This window comes from Mus musculus, chromosome 4 (assembly GCF_000001635.26).
Source record: "Mus musculus strain C57BL/6J chromosome 4, GRCm38.p6 C57BL/6J".
In the NCBI taxonomy this organism is placed as follows: Eukaryota; Metazoa; Chordata; class Mammalia; order Rodentia; family Muridae; genus Mus; species Mus musculus.
The window spans coordinates 97,914,512-97,937,661 of NC_000070.6; the positions used below are offsets into that span (position 1 = coordinate 97,914,512).

The window sequence follows — 23,150 nt, forward strand, 5'->3', positions numbered from 1 at the left end:
CCATAGCCAGTCATCATGGAGTTCTGCCAAGCTTCCCTCTGACTAGCATGTAAACCAACTCCCACAGTTGTAAGCCCTTTGCTTTATGTTCTTTACAGCCTAGACTGTTTCTAGAATCCTCTGTTTGCTCCCATTCTTTCCACGCCATTCATCTCTTCCTTACACTGTTGCCAAGGTGATATTTCCAAAAAGGAATTATCACTTCCGACTGGCACCCTCCATTGGCTTCTCATCATCTCCTGTAGACGATCCAACCTGGTGCTCCGATGCCACCATGGAGAATACCATGTTCCAGCTGTCTGATACAGTACTGTTGGAAGGCTTTCTTTTCCCCCAAGGGGCTGTGGGTGTTAGTGCCTTGGAACTACAGAATCAGTGTGGCACATGCGTGTGTGTCTCTTTTCTGCTTAGGAAGATCTCCCTTGAGATGGATCCATAGCCTGGAAGACTCCAGCCCCTCTGCAGTTTTTAGCTTAATCACTGTGTCATCTGAAAGTCCATCCCAGACACTGCAGAGTTAGGGGCCCTTTGTGTACCCTTACCGTGACCATGATCACACTTCTCTGTCGTGACTGTTGAACTTCACTGGGATATGGATCTCTCTGTGTCCTTGGTATATGACTCAAGGGTTGGAGCACGGTTGGTGTTTAAGGTTATTTGTTGAAATGTATACTTATAAATCATTTTTGGGGGTGATTGCTTTATCATTTCTTGGTTGTTTTTTGGCCTCTGGGGATCTAAACGGTGACTGGAAATAAAACTTAGTATCACTCATTTTTTTGTGCCGCTGCTGTAGCCTAATGAATGTATAATGCTTTCTCAGAGAGAAAGTTTTATGTGTTACGGTATGGGCTTGTGCTTCTATGGTCTGTGCTAATTGTATCTTTCTGAGATGTTTTGTCTAGGTTGAGGGCTTCAGTTTATTTGCTGACATCTGCAATCATATAACGAGATTTTACTTCAGCTAATAAATGATACAAAGTCATAAATATGTAAGCTTCAGATCCATTAAAATATTTATTCAAGTTCTCTTATTTACTCGGGGCTTAAGTTGGTACAACTCTATTGCAGAAAGTTATAAAATGTCTTCAGTTCTCAGGAGACTGCCTAGGGTAAAGACCTGCTCGCCTGGCAGGGACCCCAGCGTGTAAGTAGCAGGCCTTCAGAGGAGGCCTGGCAGGCATGCCCACTGTGCACATAAGTTTTAGTGTTTGCGGACTGTTCATCTACCAGTGATGGTTTGGTTCTGGAGTCCAGGTTTTCAGCCCCACCACCAAGCCTTGGACTTTCCTATACTAAAAATGAAGTTTAGGAATTGGAAAATGAAAGGTTCATCTCTAGGATAATTTCTCTAATTGCCCCCTCACTTGCTTAACTAGGTTGTGTTGGGATGGTAAAGCATGGCTTCCGGTGGTCCTATGTCTGCAGGCATTCCACAGCCACTAATCAGTCTATGCTCCCAAATATTCCTGTGTGATTAGGTTAGACTCATTTAAACTAAAACAGGGAATTAAGTCATATATTGTATGTGTACATGTTTATGTAAAGCAGAATAGAGAAATGTTGCATAAAATTTTATTGCTGCTAGTTTGAGATGACATGTTATAAGTGGCAAAAGCCACAACCAATTATGCAGGTCATCTCAACTCAATGCCAATAAAATGCTTTTCCCTATACCACCAGCCAGCATTCTGCCTATGCAACACTTTTAAAGAGAACTTCCTTTAAAATTTTCCAGTGTGGCAAAAAGTTTTTATTGGTGCCATATTTCCAACTTGCTGACCTGTAAATATTTATCCTATTAATATAACACAACATTTTAAAAATAAATTCACAGTAGGGGACCCTTTCTGAAAACATCTTTCTTTGAAATTTAGTAGTCCATTTTTTTTATGCCTGAAGTATAGACATTTAGTTTTTAATGTTTTTTTTTTCCCATTTCAAAACCAACTGTGGCTTGCCTTATCCTCAAGCCCTTCATGGGCATGTGCACAAGGAAATGCAATTTGTACTTTTTTCTAACTCTTGCCTTTCTTCATAAATCCATCAGACTCTTAACTTTGCTGTGCTAGGTTTGAACTCAGGATCCTGCACCTGCTACGCAAGCACCTTACCACTGAGCTATCCATCCACCCTTCTATTTCTGGTTTATTGTTAAATTCTGTCACTAAACTTTTAATTGAGTGCATATTACCTTCTCCAAATAAGTTCCAGGCTCATAGGACATATATTTGATGGCTTTGTGTTATATTTAAGTTTTATTTTTTTCTTCTTCCTTCCATCCCACTGATATGGAAAGATTGTTTACCCTGGCTTTTTCTAGGATATCCATTGGCTATTAGAGATAGCAAACAGACCAGGAAAGACCTCATCTTATACTCAAACTACTCTGTACACAAGTCACTTGGGAGGAATTGTTTAGGAATTCTCAAACCTCTAATGCAAGAGAACCAGAGTATATATCTACCTCTAAGTGCGAGACAGCTCAGATGCAGGATCACAGACCTATCCTGAGAAAGCAAACTTATGGGAGGTGGGGGAAGAAACCACTAACTGGACATTATTATGATGCTATACTATTGCAGATGTTAATTGGTACCCATATATTCCAAGTGTTTAAGAATCACAGTGTAGCAGCATATACAGAGACCAAGAAAACCAGAAGAGTGAGTTGCCAAGTCCTTGATCTGAAGAGAAGAATGAATGTGTGAATCTAGAACCAGACTAAAGCAGCTATAACTCATAGTGGGCTTTATTCTTTGGAGCCAATTCAGTAACTTTTCTGAACCTTAGTTTCTCACTGTGTAATATCAGGGTGATAGTGGCTATATCACAGAGTCTGCGCTGACCTGAAGGGAGTTCAGGTATAATTGGGATTCTTGGATCTACTCAAGGGTGGACATAGGCTGAGGCAATGGAGTCCCAAACCAGTCCCATTAAATTGGTCTCACTAATTGCTTAGCATGATGTATCATTGTCCTCTGAGAATCCCTAGGTAAATGTACAGAGAGCTGCACACTCTCTGAACTTGTCTTTCTCATTTAAAACAGTCTGGACAGGGAGCGAGGAAAGTGATGCCCTTCCTTTCCCATGCTCCTGAAAGCCTATCACGCAGCTTTGCGCACCTGGTGCTGGCCCATCCAGCATCCAGTGGGTGTGTGAGTACCGCCTCTCCCCAATAGCTCTTCTGTGACTTGAATGCTTGTCCCCCGTCTTTGTCTCCACTCCTTGCAGGCCACTTTGCCTTTAGTAGCCTATAGATAGTGTCATGTAAAAGAAATTAATCCCTCAGACAGGCCCAGTGGCTAGCTGCAGCCTCAGCAGCAGATGGGGTATTTAAGGCAAAAATAGAAAAGTCTATGCCTTTTGTTTAAGCAGCCTGTGAGGCTGTCAGGGTCCCCACAGTCTTGTCTGGCTGCTTTACTGGTCAGGGAACGGAGGACTCAAATAACTGAGGACAGATTCCCAGCCCTCCCAGATGGCCTTCTCTTTAAAGGCATGAAGAGACACATTTTCTACTGTATGCTTGAATGTTTTCTTTGCTTGCTTGCTTGCTTGCTTGCTTGCTTGCTTGCTTGTTCGTAAAGGTCACTAGGAATGAGTTGTTTTCCTTAAAATACAATGGCTGCGATAGCTGTACCTTCAGACCTCTGGCTTTGGTTCCCTAGCTTTGAGGTTTTCTGGGAAGGTCCTGTCTTGGTCCTGCTTATGGCATTACTCACTTTACCAGACTTCACTGTGAAGAAAGATGGTACAGTTGCTGATACAGAGTGGGTGGGCACGAACAGCCATGTTTGTAGAGGAAACAACAAAATATGGTCACGAGCAATAAAAGGAGGAGTGGTCTGTGGGTTCATCATTGATTTTTAAGAGAAGATTGGGTCAGCTCTGCTATTCCAGAGACTCCTCACTCTTATAGGGCTGTGCTTGACACTGATGATTTGTTTTTGGGTCATTGTTTCATTTCCCTGGGCAGAGAATAGAGCCCAGACCCAATCTATGTTGGGCAAGCACTTTGCCAATGGCCCAGTCCTGGTGATGATAATCACAAAGCAGTGGGAGTGATGTTTTCTCCTTGCATAGTGTCTGAGCCTCCCTCCCTTCCTGAGCCCCTCACCTCTTGAGGAAATAAATACAGGGATTGCTCATATATTCTACCATGGATGCTGTGCACATTAAAGACATCTGGTGCTGACCAATGATTGAAATCCAGCTCAGGGGAGTCTCATCCTTTCACCTTTTTAAAGTCTATTTGGAAAATCATGGCGGGAAGATAGGGCAGGGCTAAGTCATCCTCTCTGGGTGAGAGTTGGTGTGTGAAAAGCCTACTGCACAGAGCTGACAATCAGGACAGTCACTGGAGGGAGCTCCTTGCCTAAGAGGCCAGATTCGAGGGCACTGGGGCTTAATTTCAAAACACATGGCACAAATGACCACGTGCTTCCCAACTTTAAAGTGGGTGTTTGGCATAATTTTTACATTGTGTCTTTGCTATGATTTTCTTAAGTGCATCCAAACCACAAATCAAGACCTTCTCCAAGGTAGATACAGAATAGGTAGATGCAAAAATAAGTAAGTAAGTAAGTAAGTAAGTAAGAAACTGAGAAAAAAGTGTTACGCAAGACTAAAAAGAAGCTAGGGTTTAACTCCTCCATCCAGTTTTTATTTATTTATGTTTGAAGACAGGGCCTCCCTCCTTGTGTACCAACACTGACCTCAGACCCATGATCTGCCCCAGCTTCCTGAATCTGGATTATGGTATGCCAGCATCATTGACACACTTGTATATTTGAATCCTGGTGCATAAGATGAACCATATTTCCTGAGAGAATCAATGAATACACACCCAGAAGCTTCCTTCTCCACATCAGTATAAACTAAGCTCCCATTGGGTGGGAATTTTCATCCCTGAAACATTCCCCAACAGTGGTGAATGAATGAAGCCAAGGCAGTTTTTAACCTGAAACTTTCAGTGATGTGGGAACCCCTGACGTCCATGCAGTGTTTAAAGTAAAAGCCTCTCCTAGCTCTACAGATAAGCACTCACTCTCATTTTCAAGTAGTTTTGTTAAAGCAAAGATACTATATATGAGTTAGCTGGACAACTGACTGATCAATAAATACTTCAGTGTCCGTAGAGAGTTAAGCATAAAATATTATGCTTAACTATATTAAAATGTCAATTCAGAAAAAATAATTTTTTCTTCTGGGCAGAACAGATAAATATGAACTATCAAAAAAAAGTCAAATTATTTTCTTTTAGTTGTATGATTGCCACTACCCCCACTGCCATATTTTATAAATGTTTTGAATGGTGAAACATTCTGTAAGTTCCCCACACTTATAATTTCCTACATCTTCCCTAGATCATGATTTGCTGGGCCCCACTTGTGGTGCCGGGATTTCCCAGGTGTATAATTGACCTAACAGTGCTCATATACCTAGGAATCGGGTATAAGACTTAATTAGTGAACAGTGGTAAAACCCCTCAAGAGAGTCTGAGTCAGAATGGAAGTGCATTGTTATTAATCATTATTACTATTGTTATTATTTTTAAATGGCTTGGAGCCATCTCTGAATTTAGCAATAAAGTAAATGTATCTAATAATTCTTTCTATGTGCATGCTCTGTGGTCATGGGTTTCACAAATTAAATGGTGGAATACTTGTAGGATATGATTATAATGATCCAAGTAAATGATCCTCAACCAATTCAAAATTATGTGATTAAGACCCCAAGGAGCTACAGCAAGCAGTCTCCTTTCCTTCTTTTCTGCTTGGTGTTGACCCTCTGTGTGTTAAATTATGTGAAAGTTAAAAAGCAAACTCGTAACACACTAGCAAAGTGTGTGTGTGTGTGTGTGTGTGTGTGTGTGTGTGTGTGTGTGTGTGTGTGTGTGTGTTTGGGTTAGAAGTTGAGAGTATCCGTGATCCCTTGTCCGAGAGACAAAGAAGCTATTTTAGGTATAGCTAGTTTCACTTTCTGTAAGTGGTAGTGTAAGGCTTTTTTTTTTTTTTAATTCGACATGGGATATGGTCAGCTATCACCTGGACAGTCACAGGTCCCCTCCTGTCCCCTCCTGTCAAGTAGCTGCATTCTGTGTGTGCAAGGCCATGCTGCATGTCCCTGGAGGAGCAGCTTCCACTGCCAACTGTCTGCTTTCAGCTTGAATTATCTCAGGCAGACATCCTGGCTGGCTGCAATGCAGGATGCAGGGCTCGGGCCTGGGAAGACCTAAGTTTGGCAGCCCTAAGTTGGGGAGCGAAAAAGAAAAAGGAAATTCTATCTTTTCTGGTGCTTTTCCCTTCTTGGTTTTCCTAGTCGAAATCAATGGTGGGGTCGATAGCTGGCTCTGACTTGTTCCCTGCATGCTGAGTTTTCCTGATGTAAGCCTTCAATGTCTGGGCTGCAGGCCTTGTGTGTCAGGGAAGGCTTGATGCTGTCACAGCCCTCCTGGGTGACATTTAATTCCCGTGGTAGCCTTTGTAATCCAAGAAGGGAAGCTGAGATCAATTTTTACACCGTTTAGTTGTGGAAGAAAATTTTCTTTCTTCCAGTTGATCATTCTTACAAAAATCAACCATATTTATATATTTTTCTCTAAACAGCAAAAGCGAATAAAATGAGATCTTTGCATTAGTGCGTATTTTGAAATGAAAAACAAATCAAGTCCTGCCCTGAGTTGTTAAAATGAAGTTGGGAATTTTTCACATTCCTTTCCCATGACAAAGAATGACACATTTAATTTAAATATATCCATTTTGGGGAAACAGTAATCTCTACAGTGACAGTATCAGGGTGGTATACAGTCAGCTCCCTGCTCATGTGGGTTTAATGCATATCTGACACTATATGCTGGATTTTATGCATATTGGATAATTAGGAGATTAACCATTATATATGATGTATATTAAGAAGTTTCTATTTTTCTTTGATTTTTTTCCAATGGACTCTTATTGTCTAGATTAGTAATTGCTTATTTTCTCTTCTAAAACTTCTTTTAGTTGCCTGTGTCCTTCCAGTCTAACATTTATTCTTCAATATAATACCTAATACCTCCCCCCCCCCCCACACACACACTGTAATTTTCCTTTCATTGGTTATGGTGTGGTCAATGAAGATAAGATGGTAAGACTGTGTAAAGTTTATTCAAGTTTTGAAAGAGATTTCTTAGTGGATTCAAAATAGGTTGTAAAATCATTAGGAAACATGGAGCTGGAAATATTAACCACTAGCTTAGTAGTGCAGAGCACATACTACTCTTGCAGAGTTCAGTTCCCAGCACCCACAGTGGACAGCTGTTAACTATATGTAACTCCATCTCTAAGAGGATGAGATGCCTCTGGCCACCAGGGGCATCTGCACTCATGTGAACATACTGTTACACACACAGAGACATACACAGACACACAGAGTCATACACAGACACACAGATAGAAAGACACACACACATGCATGCACACATACACTTAAAAGTAATAGAAATAAATCCTTAAAGTAAATTAGGAAGCAACATCCTATGAATTATATTTCTTTAAAATACTAAATATTTTTATTTGAAATAACACAAATATTTGAATGGCAATACCTTAGGAAGAACATTAGAATCAGGCCTTGTCCTCAGTGTTACATATCAATCATGTTGTATTAATTGAAAGGGTTTTATATAATCTCATAAAGAAACAGGCAAACTCCGGGCTTTCTTCTGTACTGAAAATCTATCATTCATGTCTTCCATTACTGCACTATAATTATGGTAAGTGAAGCAGAACAGGATCAATAGAGCAATTTATCAATGCATTCCAAGCCATCCTAGCATGGTTTACGTCATATCACTGCAGATACTGTCACTCAGCAGAGAGACTTTGAGTAGCATAACGAGGTTAGGCTGACCCATTTCAGCATAATGTCTTCCTATGTAATGTTCCAGTTCTGAGCATGATTTAATGAATTGTTTCACTTTGGATGGTATTATATGAATTAAAATATTTCCTGAATTGAAATCGGTTCAGGCTTCAGGTTTAAGAGCCCTGCACTAATGTGAGCACTGTAGTTGATGCTGTGTCTCCCCCCGTTCCTGTGCCTTTCTTTCTATTGCACCTCATTGGAGCTAGAGGATGAGCCAGGTGCCTCGTACACCCCAAGGAGCACTGGTATTTAAATAAATGTGTTGCCGTTTTATTTAGTAACTCTAGTCTTTTATCTTTGGCCATCACAAAATTTAGAATTCTTTAGGCTTTATTGTCCTGTTTGTGATTTGGCAATAATAGTTGGCTAATAAAAGAATAGTTTGGGGATTGTTTTCCCCCCAAAAGTATGAACAATATGGTCCTTTTATCATAAAGCTTCTCCCTGTGTTGATATGGAATTATTAAATATTCATAACATTCAAAGGAAGTTACTGAATCGTGCCGTAAAGTGTTATTTATTTCAGTATGAAAAGATATTTTCGGATTATTGGATTGTCATTTTCCTTTTCCATATGTTGTAAAATTTCACTCACTGTCATTTCACTTAATTCACCAGTGTAGGAAGCTGTACAGGTTTTATAACGATGTCGGTCCCAGCAGTGCACAGTTACTGCTTGTATTTTAAGTTGTTAGACATTAAGAAATGCTTTCAATGATAATGTAGGGTTTTTTGTTTGGTTTGGTTTGGTTTTTGTTCTGGTTTTCTATTTTTATGTAATCAAATACTTCAAAATTAAATATGTTAAAAGGTGAAAGAGTGAAGCCAAAGATGTTTTGAAAAACACCAAAATCTGCAAAGTTTTCCTTTTCTCTGTTTAGATGAGCCTTAAGAGTTATTGTTGGGCTGAGAGGTGGACGTTGTCTCCTTACCCAAGGAGAGTTTCGTACTACATGACTGAGACTTCCCTGGGCTCATGAGATAAGACCATGGGTACAGTCTGTGACACTCGGTTGCCATTGTCTAGAATCTAGTTCTCAGCTTGCCTTTGAACAGACTCTGAAACATTTTGATAATATTTGTGGGTTTTGTGGGGGCCGAGCATGTCTGCCTTTCTTTTCCTTACCTGCTCCTGGTAAGAGCCTCCAACATCATTTAACAGCTTGTCTGCTAACGGCTTAAGGACACAGAATAGCAGCTGCATTACATAATGTGTTCTAAGTTAAGGAATTTGAGATGTCATTACCCAAATGAAGATGTAAATTGTTTTGTTGGCAAGGCTTATAAGGAGGGTTTTGTTGTTGATGGTGGTGGTTTGTTGTTGTTGCTGTTTGTTTTTTTGGTATTTTGGAGGGTTTTTGTTGTTGTTGTTGTTGTTGTTGTTTACCTGCTATCACATTGTATTGGTTAGCATGGACTATTTTAAACCAGCATTCTATTTAAACAGTGTCAGCGAATTCTGAGAGCTTGCCAAACAAATCCTCAAAATGGTTGCCAAGCTGTAAGATGGCTGCCAAGATCTAAGCACACTGAGCAGGTTCAAAATGGTGACCAACTTCTCAGAATTTGTTGGTCAGGTTCTACTTCTGCCAGTCCCTTCCCCCATGCAACTAACACCCAGAAAGAGGGGTGGATCCCAAAGATGCGAGACTTGGCACTAACTCCTTGGCACGAGTCCTTGTAGTGTCATCCAGAGATTCGAGGAGTCACCGAGTACTTCTTGTTTCACATGCTTGGCAGGAGACGATTCGAGGGACACTGGGGTGAAAAGCCATTGTAAAATAACATGGCCGTTTCCTCTTCCTGATCTAGTGTGCACCAGATAATTCTCTGGAAGAGATGTGGGGAGACTAGACAAGGCAATACTTTCTTCAAAGAGCTTTTTAAGCGAGAGCAAAAAGTGTTGACTAAGACTTTTGGGCTGTGCCTTTTTGTACTGCTTGCATGAAGTGGCACAAACTTTATATACAACAGGTTTAAGATTTATTTTAGTTTTGCATTTGTTTACTTAAGTTTATAGCAATTGCATTCTGGCAGTTGTGCTACTTAGCAGATTGAAATAAAATCATAGGGTGAATTAAAACATACTGCTGTTAGTACTGATTAGAATTTTAGCTTAGTGTAAATACCGGATGCAGGGTCCAACTTTTCAGACACTTGGCATGAGCTCAATAGGGATCTCCAGGCTACACAGGAGACAGTGTGTGTGTTTGGATGCTTTAAGAATTCTTGGATAGGTGCAGCAGACTGCTACTGCTGGCACGGTGGTTCATTGTGCTGGCTGCATAGTGTGCTCGGATTCCAAGGTAGACAGAAGAACTGGGGAAACGAGAATAAGGGAGAGTAGTTTGAACTTAAAACACAAAACCCGAAGAAAAGAATTTCTGTTTAAATTGTAGAGCTGTTACTGTGCACTTTGGCTATGGATACAAACAATGATTCCTAAACTAAGGTGAAAACGAAGGGCTTGGGGCGATTTGAAGGATGCCCTGGTAGCAAATACAGTTTTAAAACTGGGGATTTTTCTGAGATGAACATATACAGATGGATTAGCTTCTGCGGGCAGTAAGTATAGCAAATGAATTCCTTAAAAGGGGCTTGTGCTTAGCACCACCAGAGACTAGCTTTTGTTCTGCCTGAGACCAGATTCTTCAAGGTAGCTTTTAATTGGCACAAGCAGTTTGGTTGGTACTTGGGTAGCTTTCAAAAAAGCTGTTGGTCCTAACAGGTGCTGTTGCTGTTGCTGTTGCTATTGTTGTTGCTGATAATAGTTCAGAACTAGAATTAGAAGTTACTTAGTGTGAGATTTTTTGAACTCTGTGAATTTGGGGTGGGTGGTTCAGCATGGAGCCTGCTTTTGGCTCTGCACACCGTAAGTCAGAAGACATCTAAGAAGAGTGGCTTTTGATACATGGAAACTTTTCTCTTATAGTTAGCCAAAGATGCTTGTTGCCATTTAAGCTTCCTACTATCCATTTCTAGCCTTTTCTCTCTTAGTAAGCAGTTGTTAATAAAGACACAATCATTTGATAGGAGAAGCCAGATTGATTGACAATGCTGAAATTTGAATTCAGGTACCTTTCCATGAAGAATGGTAGCGCCCCTTTAGCTTTGAATATCAGTTCAGGCTGGGGCTAAGGAGGTGCCTGGCATTGGCTTGGCAGTGTGTCTGAAGGTTGCAAGATCCCTCAATACGTTTTTATATGGTCTATTTATACTGTTTTGTGATATTACACCATTAAATAGCTTAAAGCCCTGTAGTGTGCACAATGTTGAAGAGATTGCTCAGTGGTTAAGAGTGCTTCCTATGCAAACGTGAGGCCCTGCATACAAATCCCCAGCCCCCACAAAAAGGCCAGGCATGATGATATGTTTCTGTAACCCCAGCAATTCAGGGACAGAGATGGGCTGATCCTGGGAGCCCTGTGACTAATGGCCTAACTGAAGCGGCAACCTTCTGGTTTAGTGAGAGAGCCTGTCTCAAGGCAATAAAGCCGGGAGCAAGTACCCAACACCCTCCTTGGGCCTCCACATAAACACACATAGAAATATGCACCGGTACCCTGACATTTCTCTCTTTCTCTTTCTCTGTCCCTCCCTCCCTTCTGCCTGCCTCTCTGCCTCTTTCTCTCTCTTTTTCTGTCTCTCTGTTTCTCTGTCTCTCTCTCTATCACACACACACAATTTTTGTGATAATTCTTACACATTGTACTATCACTTCTTTTAGAATGCACCGAATAAAACCTTTGTTTTCAAATTTAAAATTGAAAGTTCAGGCCAGACCATCACAAGAAATCGCACACTTTTAACTTACAAGTTAGTAATGATGATTCAAATGAGAGTATTTTTCTTTTTGTTTTTATTACACACTAGCTGATATTTTAGTTCATATTTGGGTGAATAGTATTGTGTGACAGTGACAAAAAAACCCACATAAAATATGCAATTTTTCTCTTTTCATACATATCCATCCATGAGTATGTAAGCAAGTAAGATTTTTTTTCACACTGCTTGCAGCATGAGATAATTCTAAATTTTAGAATATAAAATGCCAGGTGGGTAATGTTCGTGGAAGTAGAATAGAGCCTATTTTTACAAATTGGCAAAGAATTCATCAGCATTCATACTTTCGTAAAAAGCACAGTAGTTTTCAGGGAAACTTTGTTCGCCTTCTTATAGTCGGTACTTTGGTGAAATGACAGACTCCTTTCTTCGGGATATTTTCCTATTAGCCCTTCCAAAACAAGGATTTTTATCTGCAAGGGTTGTTTGTGTTTGACACTGATGTTGCTGTGTGTTTACCATCTCATCCTTTTCCATACAGCCCACGTGCATGCTTGGTGCATGTGCTATGTGTCTGCCTCTGTCTATCCAAGTATGTATAGAGATATAAACTCCTCTTTCTATATAGCTCGCTGTATAGGGCAACCCAAACAGCTGTTAGTCCTTTTTATAGCTTCTTTAATCTATGTGCCAACAAGTCAGTTTACAAAATCTGTTTTGTTGATGACTGCTGCGATAATAATTGTGGTGTTTTGTGGCTTGGCAAAAGGCTGGGGTCTCCTCTGAGGACTCTTGCCAAAGGCTTTGAAGGGGTTGAGGTGGATCCACTGCCAAAATGAGTCACCACTCTCTATTTTATTTAATGTCCTTCTGCCAAGGCCTTAGACACTTTCTGTTTTCATTCTTTTGTAGGCTTCCCTCCCCACATTGTGGTTTTCTTCACAGCCAGAGGCCTGGGTCTGCCAGGATAGGTGAGAGAGGCTGGCTCCCCCGTGCCCAAAGCCAATGTGCACTGAAGTGGAAGGCTTTGCTGTTGTATACCTTAAATGAATATGTGGGCTGGGTTATGCAGTTATGAGTTACAGATAAAATGATGGGTTTAGATAACCACGTCCTGCATAGTCACCTCACCCTGGGTCAGGGATCCTCAGAAGTACGCCTAGTATTTTCCTCAAGTGACATTCAAATCATATGACCAAATTTTAGTGGTTTTCATAATTGCTTAAAGCCCCTAGATTATTCATGAGTTCTGGCTAAAGGCCCAAATCTTGAAATTCTCCTCAGACAAAAGAGCCCCATCCCCCTCCTTTCAAGTGCCATAATATTTGGCTTCGTGAAAGTATTTTCTACACATGCCTAATAGACTTCAAAGACTAATCCCAACATTTATTCCTACCTGTCTAGATTTAAATTGTTACTCAGAAGTAGACTAAGAGATATGAATTGCTGATGTGATGACTGAAATATATTAGAGATTTAAACATTTCCTTTATTCAGTATTTTAGTATTTGAAACACACTGGGCTAAATATCTATTTGCTGGGTTTTTGCAGCTTAAATACACACTGCATTTACAAGGTGATAAAAAAACAATAGTGTCCCACATGATAGCAAGCAGGAGCATGGTTAGATCCTATCTGAACCCAGATAGGTTGGGGTTTTCTTTCCCTTTCTAAGCCATAGTTACAACATCATTCTAAAATCTAATAAACCATATATATGGAATTAAGTTGAGGTTGTAGTTTTTGTTTTCTAAATATCCATTCATTGTGGTAAATCTTTAAGCATGGTACACACAGTGAAACTTCATTATAACATCCCCTGAAAACATTTCCATAAAAATAAAGTAAAAATTTCAAAGTTCAAAGCCCTAACTGTAGGCACCAAAATATTTTCCATTTATTATGGTCCAAGCTTTTGTTCTTTGGGGAGAACACTGTAAAGATAGCTTTATTTAACACTTGGTTTGCAAAATGAATGCTACTAAAATGGGTTATTATTTTAATAAAATTTTCAGTTACAGAATATAATGACAAAGGTGAAGAGTGTGAACAAGTAAGCAAGATGAGTGCCAAGTTGATCATCTCCTGCCTAGGTCAGAGGTCATTGTTCAAAAAGTCAGACAATGAGCTAAGACACTTCGTAAACGTCTCTGTAAATATCAAGATGTTTGAGTTTGTAATTTCTTTTTGGTGTCCTAAAACTTTAGATTGTCTGATTCCTCTCTCCATATATCTACCTTAGAGTTGTCACTTGGAATAGTGAGAAAATAGAGGCAGTCATTAAGAACCTATAGCCACTCTGAAGTATAGATTCATTTAAAACTTAATTTCTTGAGAGTAAGGCAAGATTCCAAGACAGAAATTCTTTTGAATCATCTATAAAACACTCACTCCCTAGTTAGGGCTCAAGCTGTGTAAAAAGCCCCAGGTCCTCTTGAGCCTCGTGTGAACCCCATAAACTAAGTAAAGTCCTATAAACCTTGTGTGTACCCCGAAGAACCAAAATAACGAAACCCAGTACAGCTAATTAAAAAATGTTTTTTAGCAGATGCTTTCTGTGTCCACAATTTAAATCCAGAACCTGCATTTGGAAGTGAATTGCTCTATTTTGGAAGGTATAAACCATAACTAGAAGTATTGAATTATAGTTATCCTTTATGAGCATCTAATACATACTGCTTAAGAAAAGGAATTGGACTCCTTTGGAAATATTATTATTTGCCAAGTTGTAAATATTATGGTAGAAAAGATTGTGGTTTTGCTGGTGGTATTAATAGGAGGTGTCCTGGCCAACATTATTTGAAAATAGTAATGCTATCTTAATTTATACTGAACCTCCTGCCACAGATTTAAAATGAGACTCTTGCTACATCATTATTTTGACCATGTGAATTGTGGAAACCAGGTACTATTGGTCTGCTGAGGCAAAAAGAGAAACGGAGTTGCCAATCTGCTACGTCATCTGGATTCAGAATCAAGTATATTACCGTTTGGTGGCACCCGCTTCCTCTTAATGACTGCTGAAATGACAGGGCTAAAGTGACTTCTCCGAGTCTCTAGAACTAAAACTCTGGAGAAAACTGTTTCCATGGAATGACATGGAAATGACCCACCACAGTCCTTTCGAAAGTGAGTGACTGCCCTAGCAGGGTACATTATGGCCCTCTGGTCTGACTTCCATATCGATCACTGTAATGAGAAGTCCTATCGTTACTGTATGTACCAAGGGTCTAATTGTCTTCATGTGAACCAAGTCATCTCTCTGCAGTTCTTCATGCCTAGGCATGGTATATGATTATAGCAATCATTTCATTTGAAGTCTAAACATTTTTCATGATTCTTCATAAACTAGTACTTTAGATGCCCAGGAAACCAGAAATCCCTCTGCTTGTTAATACTGGTAGTTAACTAAAAGGAGAATTTTAAGTTTCTTACTTAATGTACTCTTTTGACCTTCTGTTACTCTGGCCAATTCCTTCCTGTAAGGATTGATTGATTGGTTTTCATATACTCTCTGTCTGCTCATCCATCCATGGGTACAGGAAAGACCCTGTCATCATGATGACCAAAGATTCAGGTCCTCAGTGGAATGAATGTCTTTGCCATACCTAAAGTTACATGACACTGAAATATCTCCACGTGGCCACAGTCTTGAGCGCATGGGTGAAATGTGCACTTCATCCACTTTTATGTCATCTTCCCAGAAACTACATGGCCCTCTGAAGGAATGGACTGTTAACAGTGTTTGCATCCTATCCAGTCTGAGTACAGCACACAGGGCCTTTGGTGTACCTGTCCCCTCACGTGAGGATCAGTCTATTACAGACACTGCATTACAGCTTCTCTCTAAGTTCTTGTTAATACCATACAGACCTCTGGAAGGTATTACATCTGCCCTGCTTGGCACCGTCCATAAGGTTTTGGTATTGCCCTTAACAGATAGGGGAAGAAGGATGTATCATGGGAGGAGTGGGGGACAAAATGCTCTTGGGGTGGCACAGTGACATCTGGTTACTACTGCTGTGTCAAATGAGTATGCTTACTGCCTCTGGGCTGAGTTTTGCAGCGAGCACCCAATTCCTTGAAGTCATCACTGTGCCGAGCTGAGTGGTGGGGTTAACTTGAAAAGGGACTTTTCATTTCAGAGCTAGAAGTGTTTATTAAGAGAGAAAGTGAGCAAGTACCTTGATGATCCCTTTATTGTTTTTTTTTTTTTTTTTTTTTTTTTTTTGGTCTTGAACTTTCTGGTCTAAGTGAAAATGTTACCTCTTATCATTATTTTTGAACCTTAGATGAGCTAACTCTTCTGCCCAGGACTTTGAAGTTTTCCTTGGATGTATGCAGTGTGATGAGCAAATAGTGCTCTGCAGTCATAGTTCCCAGGTCTCTGACGTAGATAGAGGGAAAGGAGAAGAAAGTGCTGGCCTCACTTACCTGTCCTTTAGCTTGCTAGTACGTGGCACAGGGGATGGAGTGAAGACAAAGTAAACTGTTCAGCTCTGTGAGAGTGATGGAGAGCTGTGCGTACAGTAACGTAAGAGGCTACGTTGCACTGAAAGGCTTGGCTGAGATACATTCTGGAAGCGTCATGCACAGATTTCACAGATAAGCATCCCCCAACCTTGAGTTGGTCTACAGACCAGGTTAAATGTAACCCGTTTCCTAGGAACCTCTGCTGCTCCAGCAGCACTGTCTTCTTCCCACTCTGTGTTCCCTGCTGGGCTCAGTGCTACTGCTGCTGCCGTGATCGCACTGCACAGGAATACTCTGAGATTGCTTACAAGGCTGACTTAAGTGTCTCCTTAAAACTAACCAGGAGGTTTTCTGGTAGACAAGAGGACCGCACTGCAGATCTAACTTAACCAAGGACTGGCTGTTTTTAAATAGCAGTCAATGATCATTGCCAGTATTTTAAAAAAAAAAAAAAACCTCTTAAAATTATTAAATATGTAGACATGTGTAAGTAAAAGTGTGTCAGTTAACTAATCTTGTATCCCCCATGCCTCTGTATATACTTCTGAATGCATGGAGACGTCATGGTAAGCTCTAATCTGACCTTCATGGTTTTACAAACAAAAGAGCAGACTCTCATGGTCCCTGAAGTGACATATTATCGGAAAACCATGAATACAATTTAGTTTTAATTGATTCTCACTCTTAAGTATGCAACCAATACAAATGTGTCTCCTTTTAATTACTTATTTGAGCCATATGAGTTAAGCAGAGAGTTGTTTGGTGAGCCATGCAAATACCTTACAGGAAAGGAATCCATCTTTTATGTTATAGGCCTACAAAAATAAAACAAGCTCTTACTTTACAATGTTATTAGTATTACTTATAAGTTCAAAACATAATTTATAAAGGGTGCTTGATACATGTTTGCTGATGGGAAAAAAATGGCCACAAGAATTAAAAGTATGGAATTGAGGAAAACAACATTTAAAACATGATGAACTAAGAAACTGTTTTAAAAAGTAAACTATCTCTCAAGACCTAAATGTTCACTAACCAAATGCTATTCTTAGGACAGGCAAGGGAATACTCTAAGAAAATTAATTCAACCCATACATTTATTAAGTTGTCCTTTGTGATTAGCATGGACAATGGAGTTGTGACTAGAGAGGTGGAAGGAGTAAATAGAGGAGCAAATAACATTCATTACCATGTCCTTTGGACAAGTTTAAGTCCACAGATACACGAGTTAAATCATCGGTTCGAGGAATAAAATGTGGCAGAAATTGGAATCATCATGGACAGATTCTTCCTGGAAGAGGCAGAAAGAGGGAGCAATTCCTTCACTAGGAAAATATTTGTAAATTATGCTCGGTTAGTTCAAGTATACAGCAACCAGATGGAAGTTTTCAAACCTATTTTCCACAGTTCTTATAGGAAGTGCTGAGTAAAAGGTATGGCTCCTCTGTGCTGAAAATAATCATTTTAATTGGATTGCTTCTTTGGAAACAAGACAGAGTGTATTGCTAAAAGCTTCTGCGCCATTTTCAATATTTGTAATAATGTAAGTGCTACAACTGTGCCTCCATTTATATGCAAAGGCAGTGATGCCTTCTATGGGCATGGAGACTGGGGAAGACTCTAAGAAGAATGTCTGCTTAAATGAAAGCAGACAAAAGTATTTTTTAACTTCAGATTAGAGGACCAACTCTACTTTTCTTAGGAGCTTTTGTTCACCCAAGTTCTGCTCTCAAGGTCAATTTATGTGTTGCCTTTTGCTTACCTAAAAGGGTGATATGTCTGTCAGCACCACACCAGCTACAGATGAGCTGAGGTAGAAGAAATGAATGTAACATTCTGTGTGATGGGCTGAAATGTTCACTTTTTATTTTGGTAACAGAGCAAAGCTTACACTACAAGAAAGTCAGGGGCTGACTTAGTGCACATTAAAATGGACTTTAGACCTTGAATCACTCTCTGTGTCTCTTCTGCCAGCCAGTCAAAAGTTTTAGTTTTATACTATGACATTTAAAAAGATCTTATGAAGTATTTGTTAAATCTTAGCTTGAGATTTGATCCTTGTGAGGAATTATGCTTACTATTAAAGACTTTATGGTAGGATAATATCACTGTATTTAACTAACACAGCTGAAAATCAGTTTGGCTCATCTGAACTTTAACTAAACTGAATTTATTTCATTTGGGGTATATTCTGTAAACCCCAAACATCTTTTTCTTCCTCTGTATCAGAACTCTATATCACAAAGGAAGACAGTGGGCTTTCACATTCATTCCATTGCTCTGGGCTTGTTTAAGTAAACGTTCGTGGTAGTCATTCACACTTCATAACTCCTTGCAGCAAATGCCTCTTTTAGTAACTTCTCCCTGGCTTGCATTGTTTTACATTGACTTAGAGAGAGAGAGAGAGAGAGAGAGAGAGAGAGAGAGAGAGAGAGAGAGAACATGCATGTGCATGTGCACACATGCGAATGAAGTCCTACATGTACATGCTATATACAAATAAAACTTCACCAGAAAGTAAAATCTCTGATCGCTAGTGTATTTTAAACACACACATTCACACACCAAGGAGGGAGGGGAGGAGAGAGGAAAAGAGAGAGAGGGGGAGGGAGGGAAACTTGTTGACGTGGGAAACTAAAGTTTGAGAGTTCCAGACATAAGTTCTGTCTTCATTTCCCCTACCTGAAATAAGAATAGTAAATATTTACTTTGTAAAAGTTTCTGGGAAAGCTATGTGTGTAAATTCAGTCAGCTCCCAGAATTGACCATGGCTGTTGGTTTTAGGCTGCCAGTAACTCTAGGATGTTACTAACGTACTACCAGCATCATATTTGCACGGTTATATTCTCTTCTTGTTTAGTTGGTAATAAATATTGATAATAAGTACAGTTGCTGAGAGGAAGACTTTTTAGTGCTAAAAGATTAATTATAAGTGTGACCACGTGAAAGATGATAGTTACAGTAACCCAAAAAATCTTAAAATGCAAAAAATAGGACAATCATATTTATGTGATTGATTTAATTGTCAAACTAAGTGATGGTAGAAAGGGAATTAATATTTCCCTAATCACTGATAACAAATTTGAGTGAAAATATAAGTAATGATATTCTGATAGTTATAAAAATTAACAAAAGTATAAATAGACATAGATATTGAATTGGAAAATACTGTAGCAAGAGCTGATCTGCCTAATTATTTTTCTTGTTTTTAAAAATGTATGGGATCAACTTCACTATTAAGTTTTCTATTCATGTGGATAGAAGTTTCAACTCAGTTACTATTTTAAGCATGACTACAATATGAAGGTCTCATACTAATTTCAGATTATTTCTTATACTATTAGAAGTTAAAAGTATGTCAGTATGCCAGGAAAAAAAAAAAGATGTTTTTGTCAAGACTAAACCCTAGCATCATGTATTCAACATCAATTCCTTCTCACTGTATCTACTCCCTGGGTTTTAGGATGATACTTTCTTTGGATAATTCTCATAGTAGCAACAGTATGTGAGCCATCCTGCAAGATGAATGAATACCTTACAGGATGTCATAGAATCCTTTTTACATGTTTGTGTGCTTAAAGTCAATTGTCTTATTCTGAGATGTATTCATTCTCTAAGCTAATGACATTCAAGTTCAAGGTGAAGAAAAAGTTCATATAAAAAAGTTCAATTCATATAAAATAAGCCAGCAGCCTTAGAAAGGCAGTAAAGGTGAGTTTTAAAGCTTCTGTTAGATCAAGCATGGGTCAGACAGATATAAAAGACAGCAGAATATATAAGAAGTACAAGTTAGTCAAGCTTATTCTTTTTTCTTATTTATTTATTTTATGTATGAGTACACTATTGCTCTCTTCAGACACACCAGAGGAGGGCATCAGATTCCATTATAGATGGCTATAAGCCACCATGTGGTTGCTGGGAATTGAACTCAGGACCTCTGGAAGAGCAGCCAATGCTCTTAATCGCTGAGCCATCTCTCCAGCCCCATCTAGCTTATTCTTAATGTGCTTTTAAATATGACCTTTCTTTTAAATGAATAAAATTAGAACTGTTATATGATTCCTTATGGGCATGAGTTGTGTAGCAGAGATGCCACAGAACTTCAACTAATGGGTCTTAAAGTTGGGTCTTTTCTCTGCATAAACAATTTGGCTGTGGGCTGTCCATGTGCATGAAGCTAAAATGTGTACAAGTCTCATATTAAACAAACATATTTGTTCAGTGTTTTGTTAGATAAGTGTCTTCTGGTCTCAACAGTACTAAACATGGCTCCTCTCCCACTCCTATACACATCCTTTACAGAGTGTTAAGAGGTCTTTAGTTCCCTTCCTCCTGAGGGAGGAAAAAGAGAGCTGGCAGATAGAGTTCATGTCCAAGGACATGAAACCTGTAAAGGCCAAGACCTGAATTATCAAGTGTGCTTGACATTATTGGTTAACGCTGGTGTGTGATTCCATGAGGTTCAGCCAAAAGAGGTTTCATGTAGTTTGTGTGAAGACATTTAATGCAAGCCCCATGGTGCAGTGTATGTGGTGCAGGCTTATTGGAAAAAGTTGAATGTCCCCCAAATCGGGCAGAATCAAGAAATTAAAGAGTAGGTGAGAAGGCTACAATAATGCAGGCAGTTACCATCAGTGAAGCCACCCTGTGCTAGCATGACATAGACCTCTAGATGATGGCCTCCATTCCAGATTAGTCTGGACACTGTCCCAAACATAGGCATAGAGGCTCACATTTAAGGGGGAACCATACCTGTTATAGAGAAAGACACAATTTATTGTACCAAATTTGGAGCAGAGATCAGAAGCTAGGGTTGGCTTATTATTGATGTCAAGATGAACATGAACTTCTCATGCCCCCCCAACCCCTGAGAACAGCTGAGACCACAGATGGGAACTGTTAGGAAACGAGAAGACAAGTGGTCTTGAGGAAATGGCGAGAAGCCACGTGAAGACTAAAACAGTTCAGATAATAAGGAATAAAATTCTTCAATGTGTTAGCAATGAAGACAGGATCCAGCAGCAAGATCTAAATGTTCACCTAAAGACACACTGTTTTTAAAAGGCAGTTTGTACCTGCTCAGATGTCTGTCAGTTGTGTACCCGCTCCTTGTGCAGGGGTAACAACCTAGACCCTGTGTCTTTAGTGTTGGTGGTTGTCTACCACTACTGTCTGCTACTTAGTGGTGCCCCAAAAGCAATGAATGGTCGTTGGCTGATTTGATCTGATTCAGTAGCACGTGTTATTCTCATACATCCTTCATTAAAGCAAAGATAGACATTTTTCTTTTTTTGAACAACAACAAAAAGATCTATGTAGCTAGTTTGTGAGTTTTGGATTCTCCTCTGGTGGATTGTTCATTTAGTTAGTGGTGCTAGCTGCAGTTTATAGTGAGGCATTCCGGAGGTGTGACTGAGCTGTTTGAATGAGACTTTAAACATAACAATACTCTGTGTGGGTTTATTTCATGTGTTTGTTCCCTCTTATGTCATTTGTGGCACTGAAAATGAGATCACAATTCCCAGAGTCCTGGGACAGTTCACTGAAAGGTTAGCCCACCTAAGTTTATAGGAGTTTTCTGTGGATGGAATTAGAACTAATTTCCACTGTTGTTTTTGGAGAAAACTGTAGACTATAATTATGTGTTGGCACTTTCTGAACAGCTCCCTGTATTGTCATATTATTTTAAATGAGCTCTGTTATAAAATGACCTTTCATGTTTGGATTGCAATAATATAGCTTACACTGGTCTGTAGTTAGCAAAATCCAAGGATCCAGTAAATGATAGAGTGTTGACACAATTCTAGCTAGACTTTTGTTAAAGATGACTAGCACTTCCCTGGGTTTAGAGGGGAGGGTTGGGGTTGGAGGAAGTAGACATTCTCTTTTCTGCAGTAATTGAGCAATCTTGTTGAATGGAAACTATACAACATAGAGTAGCTAAGACCATAGGTAGCAAAGATAATAGTCACGCAAATGTAAAAAGTAGCAAGGAAGCGTCTTGTGCAACATTTGTATAGCAGACTCTTTAGTCTCTAGTCCAGCCTTTAGAATAAAGTACCATCTTTCAGAATAAGGAGCAGCAACTTTAGACTTCTGGGAAGTGCTACCCAAAGGCAGAATGTGCAGAGAGCCCTCCTGGACACACCGTTGCTCTACTGCATCTCACCCCCATATTAGTAATAGAATTTTAGTGTTCATTTAGAAGACAGTCTGCCTTAAAGCAGATTGAATAGTTTGCACACTGTGAATTGTAATTAAAGAGTAAGAGGTACTTATTATGTCAACAACTGGCATGAGAAACCCCAAGCAGCAGGTGACCCCAGCCATGTGATGTTTGTGACAGCTAGGACCCCTTTATACTGGCTTAGCAATCTGAAAGTCCAAATTGAAAGAAGCCCGGGGGCTGTGTATTTCATTAGATCCCAGGGGAAGTCCAGGATACAGCTTCCTTCTGTTTTCCTGGGAGGTCGCCAGAAAGTTGGTACAGCACTGTTTCTGTCAGAGGCTGAAAGAGAAAAGAAAAAGCGCATACAAAACAAAACAAAACACCATACACACCACAAACCCATCCACCAACTTCCTGCCCCCCCCCAAGAACCATAAATTTAACATTTCCCACAGTCTTTCCAAGACCATCGTGATCGCTGTGTCAGCACTGTGTTCCCTGCTTGGAATAGTTTGAAATGAGGGCTCAATGTTCCAGCATTGAAAAAAAAAATTTAATCTTCACCAGCCAGTCATTCTTTTGGTATACAACCATGAGAAATGATCAAGCACACATATCAGATTTGCTTGAAATCTGTTTGTATTAGGCACTACATCATTTGTCTGGCCTTCTAAAATGGGGTAGATATCCAAATTTAGAAAGATAAAAACATACTTATAGTAAAGGAAACAGACCAAGGACACATGCCATATGTAGCCCCAGTCTTATTGTGATGAGTAAACCCTTTGAAGTATGGTCACGTTAATATTATGCCAT

General features: G+C 39.6%; 1 protein-coding gene across 9 annotated transcripts in view; it reads left to right on the top strand.

Annotated features, from left to right (window-relative positions):
• The window catches only part of Nfia (nuclear factor I/A), a 540,811-nt gene that overhangs the window by 336,446 nt on the left and 181,215 nt on the right, over positions 1-23,150 (top strand). The gene's annotated exons all lie outside the window — the stretch shown is intronic.